This window comes from Chiloscyllium plagiosum, unplaced genomic scaffold (assembly GCF_037043375.1).
Source record: "Chiloscyllium plagiosum isolate Xiang-an unplaced genomic scaffold, Cpla_swu_hap1 HiC_scaffold_39, whole genome shotgun sequence".
Taxonomy (NCBI): Eukaryota; Metazoa; Chordata; class Chondrichthyes; order Orectolobiformes; family Hemiscylliidae; genus Chiloscyllium; species Chiloscyllium plagiosum.
Window position 1 is genome coordinate 9,521,084 of NW_028270177.1, and position 24,639 is coordinate 9,545,722.

At 41.5% G+C, this 24,639-nt stretch overlaps 1 protein-coding gene and 1 long non-coding RNA gene across 5 annotated transcripts in view; one reads left to right on the forward strand and one right to left on the reverse strand.

Moving 5' to 3' along the window:
- Positions 1 to 782: 782 nt before the first annotated feature.
- On the reverse strand, positions 783 to 24,551 carry LOC122540911 (uncharacterized). Of its 3 annotated transcripts, none has more exons than XR_006309457.2 (4): positions 24,421 to 24,551; positions 15,640 to 16,215; positions 13,704 to 13,910; positions 783 to 1,753 (listed from the first exon to the last, which is right to left on the reverse strand). It is a non-coding gene; the product is annotated as an uncharacterized LOC122540911 (long non-coding RNA). The 3 variants fall into 3 exon arrangements; XR_015753838.1 differs by having other exon boundaries at positions 24,488 to 24,550; XR_006309456.2 differs by lacking the exon at positions 15,640 to 16,215 and having other exon boundaries at positions 784 to 1,753.
- Positions 24,191 to 24,639, forward strand: part of LOC122540910 (D-glucuronyl C5-epimerase-like) — a 100,627-nt gene continuing 100,178 nt past the window's right edge. For both annotated transcript variants that reach the window (XM_043677197.2, XM_087981426.1), the window contains exon 1: positions 24,191 to 24,431. The gene's annotated coding sequence lies outside the window, so the exon portion shown is untranslated. The remainder of the gene's footprint in view (positions 24,432 to 24,639) is intronic.

Below are 24,639 nucleotides of genomic sequence, written 5' to 3' on the forward strand. Positions count from 1 at the left end.
TATGTCATCGTTGTTTGCAGGAATAAAGCTAGAAGACTGGAGGATAGCAAATGTTGTCCTCTTGTTCAAGAAGGGGAGCAGAGACAACCCTGGTAATTTTGGCCAGTGAGCCTTACTTCAGTTGTGTAAAGTAAAGTGTTGGAAAGTGTTATATGAGACATGCTTTATAAACATCTAGAGAGGAATAAGTTGGTGAGGGGTAGTCAACGCTGTTTTGTGAAGGGTAGGTCAAGCCTCACAAACCTTATTCAGTTCTTTGAGAAGGTGACCAAACAGGTGGATGAGGGTAAAGTGGTTGATGTGGTGTTTATGAATTTCAGTAAGGCATTTGATAAGGTTCCCCATGGTAGGCTATTGCACAAATTACAGAGGCATGGGATTAAGGGTAATTTAGAGGTTTGGATCAGAAATTGGTTTGCTGAAAGAAGACAGAGGGTGGTGGTTGATGGGAAATATTTCTCCTGGAGTTCAGTTACCAGTGGGGTACCACAAGAATTTGTTTTGGGTCGACTGTTGTTTGCCAATTTTATAAATGACCTGGATGAGGGCATAGAAGGATGGGTTACTAAATTTGCAGATGACACTAAGTTCGGTCGAGTTATGGATAGTGACAAAGGGAGCTTAGACCAGGGGCCTGCCGGGAGCGGTGAGTCACTGATTTGAGCTGTTATATTTGAAATCAGAGAGCAGAGGTTTCTGGGAAAGGAGGAACTTCTTTTTATTTCCGTCCAGCTATATAAGTCAGTGTTTTCTAATATAGGTTCTTTAGATCTTCATATAAACTCAGGCCAGACATTGAGGTTAGTTTTAAAGAAGGTTTATTAATAGATTGTACATGATGGTATGGCTCCAGAGCAGCATGCAGGGTTGTACTAGTTCCAACCTCCTAGCAGAATACCAGTGCATAACAACTCATATCACATCACAGTTTACCTCGGAAGCTTTTCTACATATTAATTACGCTCTCATTATGGACTAAGCATTTAGGAATACTATATTTTGTTTTAAGAACTGAATATTGTGATGTTTTCTATGTCTCAGTTTTATTTCTTGGGCATGAGGAGGATGTTAAAGTCTAAACAAAGCACATCACCAGCTCACATTTACATTTGTCACCATTTTTATGTCAGTGCATTTTAAAGCTGTGTGAATGTTCGGTCTTGAAAAAACAGCAGTCCATAAGCATACTAAAATATTATACAATGGAATGCCCAATTTACGTTTTACAGTGAGGGCATGGTTTTTGCAGTCAAAGGGATGAGTTACTTGATGGTTCCAGAAAGCAATTTGTAGGAACAAATAGAAGTGCTTCTTCTGCTAACTGAGGTTTACCTCTCACCTCCACCATGACTGCAATCAACCCCCATCTCAAGATCACTGTTTCCGTGGTCTGTTCCCCAGAGTAACTATGCAGATTTTTGCTGCCCATTTGCACACATGAGAAGGAACAAGAAAAAAAATCTCATTAAATTCAGAAGATCTCTGCCACCTTGGTTTAATTTAATTATGGGAACGTGGTTGGGGAAGTTCTTTCACCAAGTCCATCATTGCAAATGCAACATGCCCTATCTATGTCCATGGACAGATCAAAAGCTCATCTCACAATATGAACTCAGAACTGACACTACCTTTGGTTTCTTCAAATTCTTCATTATGACTGTGAGTAGATTTTCTTTATCTGGAGATGTGTAATCATGGTCGAGGTATGGATTGGAAAAGTTGACAGATATAGACAAATTTTCATCTCTATTTCCTAAGAAGTGAAGAAGAAGGAGAATGTACATGATTGGATACACTTATCTGATTAGGCTGTTTGACAATCATTATATATGTATTTATTCCAAAAGGTTTTTAAAAAATTACTCACAAATCATTCTATTTAATCTGGTGCAATGTTAGTTCTCTCACATTAAAAGGTTAAAATATTGAAGTTATTAAATGTAGTTTCTTTAAAATGTGTCATTAGTTCTATGCAGTCAGGGAACTGACAAAGATTATGTTTTTTTTATTAATTTAGGGAATTAAATCCACATCAATGAGGTACTCTAGTGATGAGGAATTAAACATGTTGCCATTTCAATTACCAAGGGTCAGCATCAGATACTTGCAGTTTGAGTACATCATAGAGTACATAGAGGTATAACCTCTATCCAGCGACATAGCTCGGAAATGCATCTCCTGTTGCAATTGGATGGCTTTCAACTACGAACACTATCAGAATGCAACTGCCAATTATTTCAGAAGCTGGAGCAATTTTGTGAAATGAATGGACGCTCATTACAAATTTTCAGGACACAAGTAATGTGTGTTCAAGTTGGATAATTTGAAACTTGAAGGTCACAGTTTTTCCATGGCCCTTCTGCCCACCTTTCTCAGTGGCGAGGTGCTGCCAAAATTAATTGAGCAGTCCATTCTATAGCTAGCATATACCAGAACTGGAACTTGCTAACAGTGAAATTGATACAGCAGCAAGAGTGCTGGTCAAGCAGATGTTTCTGATCTGGACAGTTTCAATTTCCTCAAGTGTGTTGCAGCTACATCCTTCCAAATCAATGTCAAACATATTCAAAAGAGATGTCTTTTTTTAAACTTAAGTAATTAAGGGCTAGTGTGTGATGATGGATTTGAGGAGAATGTTTTTTTAAAAAATATTCATTTTATGGGATGTGGGTGTCGCTAGCTGGCCAGCATTTTTTGCCCATCCCTAGTTGCCCTTGAGTAGGTGGGGGTGAGCTGCATTCTTGAACTGTTGCAGTCCACCTGCTGTGGATTGACCTACAATGCCATTAGGGAGGGAATTCCTAATGACACTGTGGGTCAATCCACAGCACGAGGACTGTAATAGTGTAAGAAGGCAGCTCACCACCACCTTCTCAAGGGCAACTATGGATGGACAAACACTGCTGGCCAGCCAGCGACACCCACATCCCATAAAATGAATAAATAAGAAAAAGAATTCTCCTTGACTCCAACGTCACACACTAGCCCTTAATTACTTTAGTCAAAACAAAAACTTGACCAGTTTGGAATATATTCAACATTGACTTGGATAGATGTGGCTGCAACTACACTTGAGGAAATTGAAACTGTCCAGATCAGAATTATCTGATTGATATCCTAACATCCTAATACCCAATAATCCTGTTGATGGCAAAACAGATTTGGAAAAGCCTACTCCAATTCATATTACTTCTATTATTTCACTGCACTCAGATTTGAGCCAAGCAGAAGATGGAGAAACATCAAGGGGGTTATGGTTATGAGTCAATCATTAAAGCACACAGTTTTTGCTTGGTTTTACAAACACATTATTGATATGGCTAGTCCAGTTAAACTTCTGGCCAATGGTGATCCTATGATACTGATATACTGACAATTCTGGCAGATGGTTAGTTGGGGATGGGGTAGAGTAGATTGATGTGCACTAATACTACTGATATAAAATTATATTTAATCGCCTATTTGCTGTACCCAAAGACAGATCCTTAGCTCATCATCTAATGATGCTTTACTTTAAGTCATTTTGTTTTTCAATGGCTATTGTCTGCCACTTTCAGGGATAGAGCAAGGAGACAGCCCCAAGTCTACTGCAAACAGGAATCAAACTCATCCTGTTGCCATGAAGCTGAATCTTGTACTAGCCATCTAGCCAACTGAGCTAATCAGCCTTCTATTTGATCTACTATATTTGTCATACTTATATCATGAATATACAATCATAGAGATGTACAGTATGGAAACAGACCATTTGGTCCAACTCGTCCATGCTGACCAGATATCCAAAATGAATCTAGATCCATTTGCCAGCATTTGGCCATATCCCTCAAAACCCTTCCTATTCATGTACCCATCCAGATGCCTTTTAAATGTTGTAATTGTACCAGCCTTCACCACTTCCTCTGTTAGCTCATTCCTTACATGCGCCACCCTCTGAGTAAAAAAGTTGTCCCGAAGGTCACTTTTAAATCTTTCCCCTGTCACCTTAAATCTATGCTGTCTAATTTTGGACTCTTCCCACCTGAGGAAAAGACCTTGTCTATTTACCCTATCTATGACCCTCATGATTTTATAAACCTTTACAAAATTATCCCCTCAACCTCTGATGCTCAACGGAAAATAGCCCCAGCCTATTCAGCCTCTCCCTATAGCCCAAACCCTACAACCCTGGCAACATCTTTGTAAATCTTTTCTGAACCTTTTCAAGCTTCACAACATCCTTCCTATAGCAAGTTCTGTAAGAATGTTTTGAAAACACTATTAAAATTTCAAATGAAAATGTGTAACCATCCCACTTTGATTTGATCCTCTGTAGTCATGGGGACATTATAAATGAAGCTTCGCTGACAATCCCAGAGGCCAAATTTACATTTCAAACACCTTTCTGTTATTTCATGAAACTGCTCATTTCAAATTCTCCAGACTGCAGAATGCTATAACATTAAGATGTACGGTCAGTATAATTGCATTTGACTCCTCCCACTTTGTTTGAGGCTCTGCTCAATGTGTGAACAATAATGTCTTCATTATTGAAGACAAGATTTTAAGGTGACAGGATCAAAAATGGATGAGGTAATTCGTGTATCTGGATGGAAGTATACTGCCTGTTATGACATTTCCCACTATCAGTACTTTGCTATATTTATTAAGAAACGATTAGGCCTCAACAGTAAGGGAAGGTGGGAAAAGAGTGTCATGGATAGGTGTGGAAGGGTGTGATGAGGTTTGTTGAAGGTCTTACTGCACTGAAAACAAGACTCAATTTCAATTATTCAACATTAACTATGTTTAGTTTTTATGGAATTATTGCTTAGTTGTAAAGTCTTCTGTCAGTTGGATAACAGATGATTTAGAGCTAGTAATTTAAAGAAAAACACCGGTGATTTGGTGGTGGAAACTAAAAAAAAGGTCAGTTGTGCTTAATAACATTGTTGATGCGAATAAAAGGAAAAAATAAATCCCTACCACTAGATCAGGTTCAAATCCCAACTGCTCTAGAGGTGTGTAATAACCTTTTCCCAGCCCAATGCTATATTTTACTATGCAGTCCATGTATCTTTTTGTTGGTTTTGAGTGGCTGCATCCCCTTCTATATTATTTGTACTTTTGTTGGCAGCTCAGCATCTCCCAATCTTTGGGCAACTGGTGTGTAGGGATGTTGGCAAGTCATAGGTCCCCTTCACAGGTATGCTTCTGGGTCTGGCCAGGTTGGCCATTAACATGTCCACAAAGAGGATAGTGGAGTCTGAAGCTGCTGACTGCCTGCCCCTCTTCTGCAGCTACATTTGCACCCAGGTGGTGTTGGAGAAGAAGAATGTAGTAGCTACTGATACTCTCAATGTCTTTCCACAGGGTGTGGAATGCGTTATCTCACCCTCCAACTCTAGAGTCAAACAGTCATAGAGATGTACAGCACAGAAACATACCTTTTGGTCCAACTCATCCACGCTGACTGGATATCCCAACCCAATCTAGTCCCACCTGCCAGCACTCAGCCCAGATCCTTCCAAACCATTCCTATTCATATACCCATCCAGATGCCTTTTAAATGTTGCAATTGTATTAGCCTCCACCACTTCCTCTGGCTGCCCATTCCTCACACGCGTACCAGCCTGTGCGTGAAAATGTTGCCCCTTAGGTCTCTTTTATATCTTTCCCCTCTCACCCTAAACCTATGCCCTCTAGTTCTGGACTCCCACACCCCAGGGAAAAGACCTTGTCTATTAACCCTATCCATGCTCCCCACGATTTTATAAACCTCTATAAGGTCATCCCTCAGCCTCCAACGCTCCAGGGAAAACAGCCCCAGCCCATTCAACCTCTCCCTTTAGCTCAAATCCTCCAACACTGGCAACATCCTTGTAAATCTTTTCTGAACCCTTTCAGGTTTCACAACATCTTTCCAATTGGAAGGAGACCAGAACTGCACGCAATATTCCAACAGTGGCCTAACCAACGTCTTGTACAGCTGCGACATGACCTCCCAACTCTGTACTCAATACTCTGACCTATAAAGAAAAGCATACCAAACGCCTTCCTCACTATCCTATCCATCTGTGACTCTACTTTCAAGGCACTATGAACCTACACTCCAAGGTCTTTTTGTTCAGCAACACTCCCTAGGACCTTACCATTAAGTGTATAAGTCCTGCTAAGATTTGCTTTCCCAAAATGCAGCACTGCACATTTATCTAAATTAAACTCCATCTGCCACTTCTCAGCCCATTGGCTCATCTGATCAAGATTCTGTTGTAATCCAAGGTAATCTTCTTTGCTGTCCACTGCAGCTCCAATTCTGGCGTCATCTGCAAACATACTAACTATACCTCTTACGCTCACATCCAAACCATTTATATAAATGACGAAAAGTAGTAGACCCAGCACCGTTCCTTGTGGCACTCCCGGTCACAGTCATCCAGTCTAAAAAGCAACCCTCCACCACCACCCTCTGTCTTCTACCTTTGAGCCAGTTCTGTATCCAAATGGCTAGTTCTCCCTGCATTCTATGAGATCTAACCTTGCTAACCAGTCTCCCATGGGGAACCTTGTCGAATGCCTTACTGAAGTCGATATAGATCATGTCTACTGCTCTGCCCTCATCATTCCTCTTTGTTACTTCTTCAAAACACTCAATCAAGTTTGTGAGACATGATTTCCCATGCGCAAAGCCATGTTGACTATCCCTAATCAATCCTTGCCTTTCCAAATACATGCACATCCTGTCTCTCAGGATTCCCTTCAGCAACCTGCCCACCACTGATGTCAGGCTCACTGGTCTACAGTTCCCTGGCTTGTCCTTAACACCTTTCTCAAATAGTGGTACCACGTTAGCCAACCTCCAGTCTTCCCGTACCTCACCTGTGACTATTGATGATACAAATACCTTAGCAAGAGGACCAGCAATCACTTCCCCAGCTTCCCAGAGTTCTAGAGTATGCTTGATCAGGTCCTGTGGATTTATTCACTTTTAAGCATTTCAAGATATACAGCACTTCCTCCTCTGTAATATAGACATTTTTCAAGATGTCACCATCGATATCCCAAATTTGGTATCTTCCATGTTCTTTTTCACAGTAAATACTGATGCAAAATGCTCATTTAGTATCCCCCCCATCTCCTGCAGCTCCACAAATGCCACGTCTCTCTCTCTCTCTCTCTAATCTTTGGTGTTTGCTGCATCACATTTCATGAGTTTGCTCATAAATTAATCAACTGGAACACAGGTGGAAAAGAGATGAAAAATACCATTGGATGGTCTTAAGTGCCCAAAGTAACTTTTTAGTTTAATTTTGCTAGATTATTTTAAAGTTTTGATTTCTGTTGCAGTGTAAGGGACTGTCACTTTTCAATTTGATTAATATAGTTTGACTTATTTTAATTTGTACTTTCAAAAGAGCCATTTACTGAAGGTGCATCATGTTTGAGTGAAGAAGCAGTTTAAAAATTAATCCCTAAAGTAAAATGAAGTTGTAGTGAAGGGAGAGCAATTGTTATGGTTGTCATGATATACAGAGATACAACACTGCAGCTGTGCTGATGACAAATAAGACTGGACAACACGTCTCTAGGATCTCTCATTACTAAGCCTTACAGAAACAATTCTGGATTCTGGAAAAATATAGCTTTAAGGCTTCAAGACTGTAAAAGGAAAGGAAGACTAAGAGAAGTCAGAAGTTTTGAAATCTTATAAAACAATGACTTACACAAAAATGCAACACAATGACTCAAATTCAACAGAGGAAGGATCCAGGTATAAGAAAGCTTCATTTATTTAGAGCTTAGGGTGCTGGTAAGGAATGCTCAAAGGTGCAATTACCATAATAACCTTCATAAAATATAAAATGCAAAAAGCTGCAAATGAGCACATGGTGAGGACATTGCAGGAGAGAGAGAGAGACAGAGAGACAGAGAGAAAACCTGCACAGTTACTGCCTTTGATGTTTGAATTTGTGTATCACTCGATATTGGAGTGCAACTGGGAAAATTATCAAACAGTGAAATTCACAACTGATCTTGGAGGAACTGTTGGGCGAAGTTCACAGCACAGAATCAGATAAGTTTCTCATTGTTTTAAGTGTGGCCTACAGAGAATCTGCAGTAGTGAGTAGAGTAGGTTCTTTCTTGATTTTATATTTTTGGAGATATGTCTCTTGATTAAACTTAAAATATAAGCCATAACTATTAATTTAATCTGGGACAGTGTTTGTAGAGGAATAAGACGGTGTTATTTTCTGGGTCTGTAGATTGTGAAGGAGCAAAAATGGCCTTTGCAGTGATATGTACTTCTTGTCAGATGTGGGCGTTTAAAGAGAGTTTAAGGGTTACTGTGGATTATATCTGCCATAAATGCTGCCCATTGTATAAACCTCTGTAGGGTCACCCCTCAGCCTCCAACGCTCCAGAGAAAACAGCCCCAGCCTATTCAACCTCTCCCTTTGGCTCAATGGATCGGTTGGAGAAACAGTTAGAAGCAATGAGGAATTTGCAACAGCAACAGTATGTGATGGATGGCAGTTATAGGAAGCGGGGCAAGTCTCAGATACAGTCACATAGATGGATTAACTCCAGGAAAGGTAAGAGAGGTAGGCAGCTAGTGCAGGAGTCTTTTGCAGATATACCCATTTCAAATAGGTATGTTGGTTTGGAAAATGTAGGGGGTGATGGATTCTTAGGGGAACGCAGCACGAACAGCCAAGTTTCTGGTATTGAGACTGGCTCTAATGCAACGAGGGGTACGTCAGGTTCCAAGAGATCAATTGTGTTAGGGGATTCTCTAGTTCGAGGTACAGACAGACGTTTCTGTGGCTAGCAGCGAAAAAGCAGAATGGTGTGTTGCTTCCCTGGTACCAGGATCAAGAATATCTCAGAGAGGGTGCAGAATGTTCTCACGGTGGAGAGGAGCCAGCAGGAGGTCATTGTCCATATTGGAATGAACGACATAGGAAGGGAAAAGGTTGAGATTCTGAAGGGAGATTACAGAGAGTTAGGCAGAAATTTAAGAAGGAGGTCCTCAAGAGCAGTAATATCTGGATTACTCCCGGTGCTACGAGCTAGTGAGGGCAGAAATATGGGGATAGAGCAGATGAATGCATGGCTGAGGAGCTGGTGTATAGGGGAAGGATTCACATTTTTCCATTTCCACAGTAAATACTGATGCAAAATACTCATTTAGTATCTCCCCCATTTTCTGCGGCTCCACACAAAGGCCACCTTGCTGATATTTGAGGGGCCCTATTCTCTCCCTAGTTACCCTTTTGACCTTAATGTATTTGTAAAAGCTCTTTAGATTCTCCTTAATTCTATATTCTCACGTCCCCTTTTTGCACTCCCTCTTAAGTATACTCCTATTTCCTTTCTAAGGATTCACTTGAATTATCCTGTCTATACCTTACATATGCTTCCTTCTTTTTTCTTAACCAAACCCTGAATTTCTTTAGTCATCCAGCATTCCCTATACCTACCAGCCTTTCCTTATATCCTAACAGGAATATGCTTTCTCTGGATTCTCATTATCTCATTTCTGAAGACTTCCCATTTTCCAGCCGTCCCTTTACCTGTGAACATCTGCCCTCAATCAGCTTTCAAAAGTTCTTGCCTAATACTGTCCAATTTAGAACTTCAACTGTTAGATCTGGTCTATCCTTTTCCATCATTATTTTAAAACGAATAGAATTATGGTCGCTGGCCCCAAAGTGCTCCCCCACAGATACCTCAGTCACCTGCCCTGCCTTATTTCCCAAGAGTAGGTCAATTTTGCACCTTCTCTAGTAGGTACATCCACATACCGAATCAGAAAATTATCTTGTACACACTTAACAAATTCCTCTCCATCTAAACCCTTAACACCATGGCAGTCCCAGTCTATGTTTGGAAAGTTATAAAATCCCCTATCATAACCACCTTATTTTTCTTACAGATAGCTGAGATCTCCTTACAAGTTTGTTTCTCAATTTCCCTCTGACTATTGGGGGATCTATAATACAATCCCAAGAAGGTTATCTTCCCTTTCTTATTTCTCAGTTCCACCCAACTAACTTCCCTGGATGTATTTCCGGGAATATCCTCCCTCAGCACAGCTGTAATGTTATCCCTTATCAAAAATGCCACGCCCCCACCCCCCCTCCTCTCTTGCCTCCCTTTCTATCCTTCTTGTAGCATTTGTATCCTGGAACATTAAGCTGCCAGTCCTGAGCCATGTTTCTGTAATTGCTATGATATCCCAGTCCCATGTTCCTAACCATGCCCTGAGTTCATCTGCCTTCCCTGTTAGGCCTCTTGCATTGAAATAAATGCAGTTTAATTTATTAGTCCTACCTTGTCCCTGTCTGCCCTGACTGTTTGACTCGCTTCTGTTCTCAACTGTACCAGTCTCACTATCTCAACTGTATCTTTCTTCACTATCTCCCTGGACCCCACCCCCTCCACCTTCCCAGTTTAAATACTCCTGAGTAGCTCTAGCAAATCTCCCCGCCAGTATATTAGTCCCCTTCCAATTTAGGTGCAATCTGTCCTTCTTGTACAGGTCACTTCTACCCCAAAAGAGATTTCAATGATCCGAAAATATAGACTGTCGGGAAATAGATGGTGACACCTTGCAAAATGTCCATATTACAGAGGAAGAAGTGCTGGATGTCTTGAAACGCATAAAAGTGGATAAATCTCCAGGACCTGATCAGGTGTACCTTAGATCTCTGTGAGAAGCTAGAGAAGTGATTGCTGGGCCTCTTGCGGAGATATTTGTATCATCGGTAGTCTCAAGTGAGGTGCCGGAAGACTGGAGGTTGGCTAACGTGTTGCCACTGTTTAAGAAGGGTGGTAAGGACAAGCCAGGGAACTATAGACCAGTGAGCCTGACGTCGGTGGTGGACAAGTTGTTGGAAGGAATCCTGAGGGATAGGATGGACATGTATTTGGAAAGGCAAGGACTGATTAGGGACAGTCAACATGGTTTTGTGCGTGGGAAATCATGTCTCACAAACTTGATTTTTTTGAGGAAGTAACAAAGAGGATTGATGAGGGCAGAGCGGTAGATGTGATCTATATGGACTTCAGTAAGGCGTTCAACAAGGTTCCCCATGGGAGACTGATTAGTAAGGTTAGATCTCGTGGAATGCAGTGAGAACTAGCCATTTGGATTCAGAACTGGCTCAAAGGTAGAAGACAGAGGGTGTTGGTAGAGGGTTGTTTTTCAGACTGGAGGCCTGTGACCAGTGGAGTGCCACAAGGATCGGTGCTGGGTCCTCTACTTTTTGTCATTTACATAAATGATTTGGATGCGAGCATAAGAGGTACAGTTAGTATGTTGGCAGATAACACCAAAATTGGAGATGTAGTGGATAGTGAAGAGGGTTACCTCAGATTACAACAGGATCTGGACCAGATGGGCCAATGGGCTGAGAAGTGGCAGATGGAGTTTAATTCGGATAAATGCGAGGTGCTGCAGTTTGGGAAAGCAAATCTTAGCAGGACTTATACACTTAATGGTAAAGTCCTAGGGAGTGTTGCTGAACAAAGAGACCTTGGAGTGCAGGTTCATAGCTTCTTGAAAGTGGAGTCACAGGTAGATAGGATAGTGAAGAAGGCATTTGATATGCTTTCCTTTAATGGTCAGAGTATTGAGTACGGAGTTTGGAGGTCATGTTGCGGCTTTACAGGACATTGGTTAGGCCACTGTTGGAATATTGTACGCAATTCTGCTCTCCTTCCTATCAGAAAGATGTTGTGAAATTTGAAAGGGTTCAGAAAAGATTTACAAGGATGTTGCCAGAGTTGGAGGATTTGAGCTATAGGGAGAGGCTGAACAGGCTGGGGCTGTTTTCCCTGGAGCTTCGGAGGATGAGGGGTGACCTTATAGAGGTTTACAAAATTATGAGAAGCATGGATAGGGTAAATAGGCAAAGTCTTTTCCCTAGGGTGGGGAGTCCAGAACTAGAGGGCATAGGTTTAGGATGAGAGGGGAAAGATATAAGAGAGACCTATGGGGCAACATTTTCACACAGAGGGTGGTATGTGTATGGAATGAACTGCCAGAGGAAGTGGTGGAGACTGGTACAATTGCAACATTTAAGAGGCATTTGGATGAGTATATGAATAGGAAGGGTTTGGAGGGATATGGGCTAGGTGCTGGCAGGTGGGACTAGATTGGGTTGGGATATCCGGTCGGCATGGACGGGTTGGACCGAAGGGTCTGTTTCCATGCTGTATATCTCTATGACTCTTAGAGGTTGAGGGATAGCATTACATAACATGCTTATCACACAACAAATCTTGTTTTGTTTATTCCATTTGCCAAACTGAAAAGGTCATTCATTTGTTGCATAAATAGAAGATGCACAGAATGGTCATGCTAGCATTGAATGTTGACAATTATTTCACAAACACCATATTGTCTTCTATCGCCTCAAGTCACAGAAACATTGCAACCCATTGTGTATAAAACAAGTAGTTGAGATTTTAATGAAGCTCAATAATAACCTTTGCACAGCAGCAGCACCTGCTTCAGTTTTTCAGGGCGAGAAAGATTCAGAGGAACCTCTGTTCATGTTCCATCCACTTCCACTGCATGAGGTAGCCATACCAGGAAGATACGTAAACTTATTTATTCAATAAGGTGATAAATGTGGCTGTGAAGACTGTGTGTCTGCAGCTCTGCTTAATCCATTTTTTCTTGACAGTACTCTGTTGTGGAGCCTGCTGATTTTAAATGTTTACATCAGCTTTGTTGAATATGTGTGCATGTGTCACTTGGGAGGAAACTGCCATTCTGCAGTAATTAAAATAATGTAAGACTGAGCAATGGAGAATTTTCAGATAATGCTGCCAATATTTATTGTTCAATTTTGAGGTGACAGTACAGTTTCATGGCTTCACCCATCTTGATTTCTGCAGCCTCCCTGAGCTCTACAAAATTTTCTATTCGCCTCAAATGTTGGTCTCTTGTGTATTCCTGATTTTATGGCCTCTGTAATGCAAAGGCATCTTCAGCTTCTTCGGTACTAAAGAACTCTGGAGTTGCTTGCAGACACATTAATGTCTTAGCACTCTCCTCTTTGAAAGCAATTCTTACAATCTATCCACTTGGTCATGTTTTTGATTACCTATCCTAGCCAATGTCACATGTAGCTCAGTTCAGTGACAAATTTAGCTTGATGAAGTTCCTGAAAAGTGAAACAATTTAATGTTATGCAAGTTACATAAATGCAAAATGTTGCTGTTACTGCCAGAATGATTACTTGATTTGGTCTGTGTGCTTGCTTGCAAAAGGTTGTCTCCCTCACCACTGTGGACCTTGTCCCTATTAATGGATATCACTGCCCAGTATACAATGAACATTGTTTTGCTTGAATCTGGTCCAACTTTTATGTAGCATATTATGTAACAGGCACATAGAAGGAAAATAAGGCTAAGAATGCTAGGACTGTGCCTGAAATACATTCTTAGTACCTATATAATCTTGCTTTGCCAAGCACAAAACTCCAGCAATTCCTAAATAACTTCCATAATGTAAATGTTAAACTTTAATATTATAAAGACTGAAACCATCCTGTTCAGTTCCTGTCAGATGGTGTTATGTCTCAGATACCAATTTCACTTTCCTTCCCAGCCACTTGCTTGTATAGAAACCAAGGTTAGCAACACTAAAAGGTCCTAACACCACCAGTCTGATCTTCAAAATTCACATCTTAGCTGACATCAGGAATATGTACCTTTAAGTTTGGAGTGGTGCTTGTTTATTCTCATCCCTTGAAGTGCTTAATTGCACGTCCTCAGTTCAAAGCCTGATGTTTCTCTTTGCTGGTTGCTCTTGCTGGATTTTACATAACTCAGATGTTTGAGGCCTTCATTCCAATCTCTGTTGCTTGGCAAACATCCATTACTCTTAAGTCGCTAGTATATCAACTACAAATCTTCTACTGCAAGAGAGGTACAGGGAAAAAAATACAAATCAAGAATTTATGGCTCTGTGAAATGTAAATTAGTAAATAATGCTGGTTGCGAGTTATTCAAATCTAATGCATGGGAGCTGTCAGTCTAGTTCTGTCTTGTATTTTACCATAACCCATTCCGATTTTGTTGCTGTCTCATATAGAGACAGAGACGTACAGCACGGAAGCAGAACCTTCAGTCCAACTCGTCCATGCCGCCCAGATATTCCAACCCAATGTAGTCCCACTTGCCAGCACCCAGCCCAGATCCCTCCAAACCCTTCCCATTCATATACCCATCCAGATGCCTTTTAAATGTTGTAATTGTACTAGCCTCCACTCATTCCTCTGGCAGCTCATTCCATACACGTACCACTCTCTGCATGAAAAAGTTGCCTTTTAGTCTCTTTTACATTTTTCCCCTCTCACTCTAAATCTATGCCCTCTAGTTCTGGACCTCCAGACCCAGGGAAAAGACTTTGTTTATTTACCACATCCATGACCCTATAGCTCAAATCCTCCAACCCTGGCAACATCCTTGGAAAATCTTTCTGAACCCTTCTGATAGGAAGGAGACCAGACTTGCACGCAATATTCCACAGTGGCCTAACCAATGTCTGTACAGCTGCAACATGACTTCCCAACTCCTGTACTCAATACTCTGACCAATGAAGGAAAGCATGCCAAATGCCCTCTTCACTATCCTATCTACCTGCGACTCTACTTTCAAGGAGCTATGAACCTGCACTCCAAGGTCTCTTGGTCACAGGCCTCCAATCTGAAAAACAACCCTCCACCACCATCCTCTGTCTTCTACCTTATAGCCAGTTCTGTATCCAAATGGCTAGTTCTCCCTGTATTCCATGAGATCTAACCTTGCTAACCAGCCTCCTATGGGGAACCTTGTCGAACACCCTACTGAAGTCCATATAGATCAAGTCTACTGCCCTCATCAGTCCTCTTTGTTACCTCTTAAAAAAACTCAATCAAGTTTGTAAGACATAATTTCCCACGCATAAATCCCATATTGACTATCCCTAAACAGTCCTTGCCTTTCCAAATACATGTACATCCTGTCCCTCAGGATTCCCTTCAACAACTTGCCCACCACTGACGTCATGCTCACAGGTCTATAGTTCCCTGGCTTGTCCTTACACTTTTCTTAAATAGTTAACCACGTTAGCCAACTTCCAGTCTTCTGGTACCTCACCATGACAGCTGATAAGTTCTAGAAGATGACTGTTATTTTTGAGGCATCAAACTGTAGTCAATATTTCAATTCTTTTGAACGAATGGCAATAATCTTTAATGATTGGATGTTTCAGCAAACATTAGACAATTGCAGCTTGGCACCAAAAGCAATCACTTAAAAGACTGCCAAACTGGATAGTAACGTGCACAGGTTGTCTAATATATTCTGTAGTTTTAGAAGTTAATATTCAGTTTACATAATGTAGCACAAATACACTCTTTGAATGATATATCACTTTATACATCTATATTGCATGCTGGTTTCAATACTGTAAAATTACTTTAATAGAAAATAAACACAATGATAAATGTACAATGTGATATTGTCTGAGCCATATAGACCAGATTCACTCCTTTCTATGATCTTAGTCAGCTAGATTTGTCTGAAGTAGCAACTGGGGTTCTACAATTATTTTTAGCAGCTCAAGGGGAGATACAAAAAATAAAGTTAACCAGAGCCACTTACATTGTCATAACCTTCAGGGCTCTCAACTAAGAGCTGGAAAATGGGAATCGTGTAGTAAGATCTTTGCTGACCAGTGTTCATGTCTGTGAGCCCTTTTCCCATACTGTTACCAGTGGATGTTGCTGGAAGTTAAATGTCTCTGCAGGATGGGTGATGACAGGATTATTTCTGAACCTTCCATAATCGAGTACAACTGCACCCGAACAAGTAGTTACAACTTTGTCCTAATAGTCCTAAATAGCTACTGGCACTCATTATCTGAGTTCACAAAAATAGTCTCTTAAAGGACTGGATAGCTTGCGGCACTTGTGTAATTCCATTCTTTACAGCTGAGAGCCCTCAGGATAGATGAGGCAATTGTTTTTAATTTTAAAAATGTCATAGGATTATTAGATCCATCTTTAACTTAATCCATATCCATATTTTTAATTTAATTGATGCAGGAATGGTATTCATATACATTGGGAATATTTCTAGTACGTTCTCATCTGTTGACAACATTCTAGATGCAAAGCGTAGAGTATGATCATTCATTTCACTTGAATATCCTCTTTGGTTTAGAAGTAACAATACAACCTGCAAGACAAAAACTTGTTGGCTCAAGGCTTGCATGAATGATTTCATCGCATAATCCAAGGTGACATGTTAGTACATCACTGAGAGAGTGCAGCATTATTGAATCTTTATCTTTTCAATGAGTTGTTAAACTGAGGGCCCATTGGCGCTCAAAGACAGATATAAAGAATTCTACGACATTATTCAAAACACATGGAGTTCTACAACATAACTAAAAGAAAAAGAAAGATTTGTATAGGCATAGCACTTTACATGGCACGTGAGTGCCTCAACGCACTTTTCGGCCAAAGATATACCGTCCAGTGAAGTCACACTCTCTAATACAGGGAACACAATCACCAATTTGCTCAGAGCAAAGTCCCAGTAAATTGATAATGACCAGATTTTTTTGGGGATACAGATTGATGGATAAATATTGGCCAGGATACTGGGTTAATTCCTCTGCTTTCCCTTGAAATAGAACCATGGATCTTTTGTCATCAACCTGACAGAGCAAGAAGGGTCTTTAGTTTGGCATCCCATTCAAAAGCTCCAATATTATAGCACTCTCTCAATATTATAATGCAGTGTCAGATTTGATTTTTGTTTTGAGTTGTGGAGTGGGACTTGAGCTGAGAACTTGGTGACTGAAAGGAAAGAGAGCCATAACCAAAACAGCCATATTATTATCTTCTTGCTGCTGTGGAATTTTACTAAGGGCAAGTTAGCTGTTGTGCTTGCTCCATTGTAGCATTGAACCCAATTCAAAAATACTGTTTTGATTTCAAAGTGATTTGAATGTCCTGAGGTTGTTCAGGCTCTATACAAAATCAATTAATCTTGTTTATTGACAGAAAAATGTTTTGTAGGACAATTATGTGTTCTCTGAAGAGGGTTGATGGAACCTTTATAATCTGTTTAATATCCTTTCTGAAAGATTGCATTTCTATTTTCAAGAGTTCCTTCTGTACTGCAGAAAGGGCAATCCAGGTTGTGTTTAACTTCTGAACTGGAGATTAGACCCACAGATATTTGATTCAACTCAAGGGGTCAAATAGCCTATTTCTACTCCTTTTTCATAGCTTCATTGATTCTGAGGCAAGAACACAGAACGTTACAGCGCAGTACAGGCCCTTCGGTCCTCGATGTTGTGCCGACCTGTGAAATTAATCTGATGCCCATCTAACCTTAACCATAAGACCATAAGACATAGGAGCGGAAGTAAGGCTATTCGGCCCATCGAGTCCACTCCGCCATTCAATCATGGCTGATGGGCATTTCAACTCCTCTTACCCGCACTCTCCCCATAGCCCTTAATTCCTTGTGACATCAAGAATTTATCAATTTCTGCCTTGAAGACATTTAACGTCCCAGCCTCCACTGCACTCTGTGGCAATGAATTCCACAGGCCCACCACTCTCTGGCTGAAGAAATGTCTCCACATTTCTGTTCTGAATTTACCCCCTCTAATTCTAAGGCTGTGTCCACGGGTCCTAGTCTCCTCACCAAACGGAAACAATTTCCTAGCGTCCACCCTTTCCAAGCCATGTATTATCTTGTAAGTTTCTATTAGATCTCCCCTTAATCTTCTAAACTCCAATGAATACAATCCCAGGATCCTCAACCATTCCATTATTATCCATATGTACGTCCAATGCCCATAATGTCTACTATTGTTGCAGGCAGGGTGTTCCACGCCCCTACATCCCCTGATATCTGTCCTAAATTTATCATCCCTCAATTTAATGCTATGTCCCCTCATGTTAGCCTTTGCCAATTGAGGAAAAAGGCTCTCAGGTTCCGCCCTATCTCACCCTCTGATTATCTTATATGTCTAGATTAAGTCACCTCTCAAACTTCTTCTCTCCAATGAAAACAGCCTCAGTTCCCTCAGCCTTTCCTCATAAGACCTTCCTTCCAGAACAGGCAATATCCTAATAAATCTCCTCTGAACCCTTTCCAAAGCTTCCACAATCTTCCTAAAATGTGGTGATCAGAACTGTACGCAATACTTCAGGTGCAGTCTTATCAGTGTCTCATCCAGCTGAAACATAACCTCGTGGCTCTGAAACTCAATCCCCCTTCCAATAAACATTAGAACACCATATGCCTTTACAACCCTATCAATCTGGGTGGCAACTTTTAGGGATTTATGCACCTGGACACCGAGATCTCTCTGTTCATTTGCACTGCCAAGAGTTTTACCATTAGCCCAGTACTCTGCACACCTGTTACTTCTTCCAAAGTGAACTACCTCACATTTTTCTGAATTAAACTCAATTTGCCACTTCTCAGCCCAGCTCTGCATCTTATCCATGTCCCTCTGTAACCCACAACATCCTGCAGCACTACCCACAACTCTGTCTACTTTAGGGTCATGGCAAATTTAGTAACCCATCCTTCTACACCCACCTCCAGATCGTTTATAAAAATGACAAACAGCAGTGGGCCCAAAACAGATTCTTGTGGCACACCACAGATAACTGAGTTCCAGAATGAACATTTCCCATCAACCACCACCCTCTGTCTTCTTTCAGCTAGCCAATTTCCGATCCAAACCGCTAAATCACCTTCAATCCTGAAACTCCATATTGTATGCAATAACCTATCGTGTGGAACCTTATCTAACACTTTACTGAAGTCCATGTACACCACATCAACGCTTTACCTTCATCCACCTGTTTTGTCACCTTCTCAAAGAACTCAACAAGGTTAGTGAGGCACGACCTACCCTTCACAGAACCGTGTTGACTACCCCGATCAAATTATTCCTTTCTAGATGATTATAAATCCTATCTCTTATAACCTTTTCCAAACCTTACCCACAACTGAAGTAAGGCTCACTGGCCTATAATTACCAGGTTGTCCCAACTCCCCTTCTTAAACAAGGGAACAACATTTGCTTTCCTCCAGACTGATACCAAAAGAGCCAAAATTAATGGTGTTCTACAATATATAAGTGACGAAGCCTGTAAGCTTTATTTGAGATTTCTATCAAGGCCTGTTTGTTCCAGATCTTTAGATGGTTGTTAAAGATCCTACTTTAACTGTTCCAAGAAAAGCGGAATCTTCTCCCAGTGTCCAGCATTTCTTCCTCAACCAACATTAGCGAAAAAAGATCAACTGATCTTTCATCTGAATGTTATTTATAGGAACTTGCTGACTGCAAAGCAGCTGCTGCTTTTTACTATACAACAACAAGGGCACTTCAAGGCAGTCCATCATATTTTTAATTCATTCTCAGATGTGGGCATGGAGAATGGCATTAATTGTTCATCTGTAGTTTCTAAGAGGTGGGATGGTGGTGCACTTTCTGCAGGAACCAGGAACTAGATATACAACACAGAAACAGATCCAACCAGTCCATGCCGAACATAATCCCAAACTAAACTAGTCCCACCTACCTGCTCCTGGCCCATGTTCCTCCAAACCTTTCCTACTCATATTATCTATCCAAATGTCTTTAAAAGTTCTAAGTGCACCCACATCCACCAATGGGGTATTCTTTATTATATTTTAATACATTTCAGAGGGAAAATCAGAATCATTGGGAGCACAACTGTGCTCCCAAGGGCAGTAAGACAGCAGGTTTCCACCCCTGAAAGAATATAATGAACTACTTGCAATCAGAATTCATGGTCACTTTTACTATACAAGCTTTTTATTTCCAGTTATAATTGAAACTAAGATTACATTTGCAAGCTGCTAGGACCAATTCATTTCCATAGCCACAATGTTACCTTATCTGAATATGTGAAGTACTTTAAGACCAAATACATTTTCTCAATCCATAGTTATCTTGGTCAATACACAAGAGGGTGTTGCTTGTAGAACTGCTGTTGAAGAATAGCCAAGTGCTTCCAGTTTTCTTCTTGAATTTAGAAAAGCTGATTGGTATTTTACTTCTATCATTTTAGATTAAATAATTATTCACTTGACCGTGGGGGCGACATTTGAGAAATTTGCAGATGACATAAAAATTGGCCATGTACTGGATGGTATAGAGGGTAGCTGAAGCTGCAAAATTACATAGATGGGTTGATGGAGTGGGTAGGAAAATGGTAGGTCAAACAGTAAAAAGGAATACACAATAAATGGGAATAAACTGAGAGGAGTTGACGAAGTGAGAGATCTTGGCATACAAGTTTAAAAATCCTTAAAGGTAGAAGTAGAGGGGGAGAGAAGGTTGTTAAGAAGGCATATGGAATGCTCTCTTTCATTGGCAAAGGTATTAATTGGCAAAGAATACAAAATTAAGGATATAAAATTGAAACTGATGAGGCCACAACTGGAGTATTGTATGCAGTTCTGGTCACCATATTACAGGAAGGATATTTACAGAGAATATTTACTAAAATGTTGCTGAAGAATTGTAGCTATGAGGAGAGATTGGAGAGGTTGGGGTTGTTTTCCTTTTAACAGAGAAGGCTGAGAGGTGACATGATTGAGGTACACAAAATTGTCAGCAGTAGGGTAGACAGGAGGAATCTGTTTCTCTTGGCAAAGAGTTCAAAGGCCAGGAGTCATAAATTCAAGATAAGGGCAGAAGAGTTAAAAGGGGTGTGAGGAAAAACTGTTTTTACAAAGAGGGTGGTGTGTTCAAAGTTTGTGAGAAGATTTGTAGCTCGGGTGCTCGTTGCTAGGAATTCCTAGAAGCATGGCACTCATCCACAAACTCCATCAACAAACACATCGACCTGGACCCAATATACCGGCCACTACAGCGGACAGCTGAAACTGACAACCGGAAGCGGCAGGGACAGGCCACTATAAATGCCGGAGGAAACACCACAGAAGCGCTTCACAGGAGGCTCCCAAGCACTGAGGATGTCACCTAGACAGGGGACGAAACGTTTGCAACAAAAACTTCCAGCTCGGCAAACAGAACCACAGCAGGGTGGTGTGTGTCTGGGATTCGCTGCCTGAGTTGGTTGTGGAAGCAGAGAACCTAAACTCTTAAAAGGTGTTTGGGTCTGCACCTTAAGTGCTGTAAGCTGCAGGACAATGGGCCATATGCAGGAAAATGAGATTAGAAAAGGCATAAGGATAGTGATTTTTGAGAAGATTTGTAGCTCAGATTGAGGTTCTGGATGTAAGTTTGTTTGCTGATCTGGAAGGATGGTTTTTAGATGTTTCGTCACCATACTAGGTACCATATCTGTGAGCCTCCATTGAAGCGCTAGTGTTATGTCCTGCTTTCTATTTATGTGTTTAGATTTCCATGTAAGGAAACCTAAAGTAAGGAAAACTGAAGTTGACATAGACAAGATGGGCCAAATGATCCCTTTCTATGCTGTATAATTTCTATGGGTTTTAACAGTTAAAAAGGCATTCAGAAATGGAGGGCTAGATTATAGAGTGGTAAAATTGAGATTCTCCAAAAATATTGTAGAAGAATTGTCAAACCCATCTGAGGCGAGGATCGAAAATTCTTAAGTTAGAAAAAAACTACGATATAGCGAATTTGATTTTCTTTCCCATTATTTTGAAGTCTGAAAAGAGTTTGAACTTTAATGAAGGGTCTGAACAAGCGACTGAAGCAGATTTACGTAGCTTAGCTGGTTCCTGATCTACACATTCTGTGTAGCCAACATAATTAAGAGGCAATTCTGCTGGACTGGCAGACATAATATGGTGAAAATACATGCAACACTGAGTTCCAGTTCGTAATGGTCTAGCACAGTACAAGTCCAACTGAAGGTCTACAATCATAAAAGCTTTTTCAAGGTTTGTGTAAAGATTTGCAGCTCGGGTGCCAGTTGCCATAATTGTGTGTATGTTCGCCGAGCTGGAAGGTTGATTTGCAGACTTTTCGTCCCCTTTGGAAGTGACATCCTCAGTGCTTTGGAGCCTCCTGCGAAGTACTGCTGTACTTTGTCTTCTGGAATTTATTTCGATTTTTCTGTTCTGTTCGATACAGTAGTGCTTCACAGGAGGCTCCAAAGCACTGAGGATGTCACCTAGAAAGAGGACGAAACATCTGCAAATCAACTTCACATCTCATTGAACATACCCATAACTATGATTAAAGCTTGTATTTATTCGGCACTTTAAACATTAACAAATATCTCAATGTGCTGCACAGAGACATTATAAGACAAAATGCACTGACTCATAACAAGATATTATGGTCGAAAAAAATCAACAGTTTGGTCAAAGAGGTTAGGTTTTAAGGAGTTCCTTAAAGAATGAAAGTGACAGAGAGGTTTAGGGATGGAACTCCAGAATTTAAGGCCCAAGCAAGTGAAGATCTGCATGCCAGTAGCAGAGCAATTAAAATTCACAAAGTTCAAGTGACTAGAATTAGAGGACTGCTGATGTATACTTATATGAAATAGAAGGAGTGGACCATTTTGCTCAACAGGAATCATGGGTGAATGGGATCTGATGAGAGTTAGGGCAAAGGCAAAACAGTTGGAGGTTACTTCAAGTTTTAGAGTAAAATGCAGCAAAGGTGCTGTACTATTAAAAAGCCACATGGCTTAATTACTTTTTCTCTTCACACAAAAAGCCAATGATAGCACAGAAATCATATGTCTTCCCTCATGACCTCACTCTCCTATCATTGTATTGTCCTCAGCCCATACCCAACTAATTCTAGTTACAAGCATTCCTCTTTTCAATGTTGCACTATTGATGGCCAAACCTTCAGCTTTATAGGTTCTCACCTCACTACCCAGCCTTCCTCCTTCAATACATTACATAAAGCATACCCCTTCAACTAGGTTTTTGTTATCTTCCTTATAGATGAGAACATAAGATGAATCAAAGAAAACCAAAGCAGCCATTTGGCCCATCAAGACTGCTCCACCATTCAATGAGACCAGCTACCTGGGTTCAATTCCAGCCTCGGGCAATTATCTGTGTGGAGTTTGCACATTCTCCCAGTGTCTGCGTGGGTTTCCTCCCACAATCCAAAGATGCGCAAGTTAGATGAACGACCTTTGCTAAATTGCCCTTAATGTTCAGGGATGTGTAGGTTAGGTGCATTAGTCAGGTGTAAATTAGGGGAATGGGTCGGGGGGGGGGGGGGGGGGGTGAAGTGCCTGTTACCACACTGTCAGGATTCTATAACATTTTCTGTTTATATTTCACATTCCCAACATATAAACACATAAGGAACAAGTGGTAGGCCAGTCAGCCCTTTTCACTATTCAATAAGGGCATGACTAATCTGTGCCAGCATGGAGTAAGCAGGAATCATATCAGCCCATGCTCTAGTTGAATGGTAGAATTGTGTTGAGGGGCTGAGAAGCAGACACAGAATCCCTACATTGAGAAAGGAAGACGTTCAGCCCATCGAGTCCATAAAAACTTTCTGAAGAACATCCCATCCAGACCCATCCTCCTTTCCCTGAACACTATGGGGCAATTTAGCATGGCCAATTAATCTAATCTGCAGATTTTTGGATTGTGAGAGGAAACCGGAGCACCGGGAGGAAAGCCGTACCTCTGCTCCTCATTCACAATTTAGCAACCTTGGGGTGGGGGAGACGTGAGAAGGAGTATAGAGAGGGGGGAAACGTTAGGCAGACAAAGGAAATTGTTGACCACCTCCAGTTATCGGCGCACTCCTTTCACATTCATCCCCCATCATGGTAAATACCATGGCTTTCTGAAGAAGGGTCACTGAACTCGAAACATTAACTCTGTTACTCTCTCTGTAGATGCTACAACACGTTTCTGTTTTTGTTTCCGGCCCAGATGCTACTTGGTCCAAGCATCCCCAGGGGCGTCTTCACCCTGTCTCGCAACTCCATTGGCCGGGCCCGTCTGGCCAATCAGCAAACACGCTCCCCGGGATTGCCAATCGAGTGCCACCGGTGCGTGTGATTGACAGCGGACCGGTGCCCCGTCTCCACCCCCAACGGAGACCACGGGACCCGATTGGCTAAGTACCCTGGACGCCCCGCCACATTCACGCGCCGGGGGCGGGGCCACCTGTCAACCGCCTGCATGGCGTGACGTCGGCCACTAGTCAACTCGAGCCGCGGCCTCCATACACATTGCCCCCCACCCCACAGCCTCCCCTCAAAATAAAACAAAAACTCCAGAAAAAAAAATCCACGGCTGCTTCAGCGAGGCTAAAGATCAACCCCCCTCCATGAACGGGAGCAAGAGTGAGGCCTTAATGCGATATGCGAGCGAGTTAGTGCCACATTGCAAAAAGAAAAATTCTGTGATTAATTTTTTTTTAAAGACAAGTGGATTTGCGGTCCGGATTACCTTTGGTTCAGGTAGGCCAGTTCAACAGTGCGAATGAAACCGGCTTTCATCCGATTTATTTATTTACCTGTCGCTGCATTCAATGCCTTCCCTTTGGAAAGGGCGGCTGGCGGCGCTCGCGCGGAAACAGTTGGCCCCCAACGAATCCCCGCCTCCCCACCAGTGCGCTGCAGTGGATTGGCCGGCCGGTTCCAAGGGGGCGGTGTTCGCCTCCGGCTG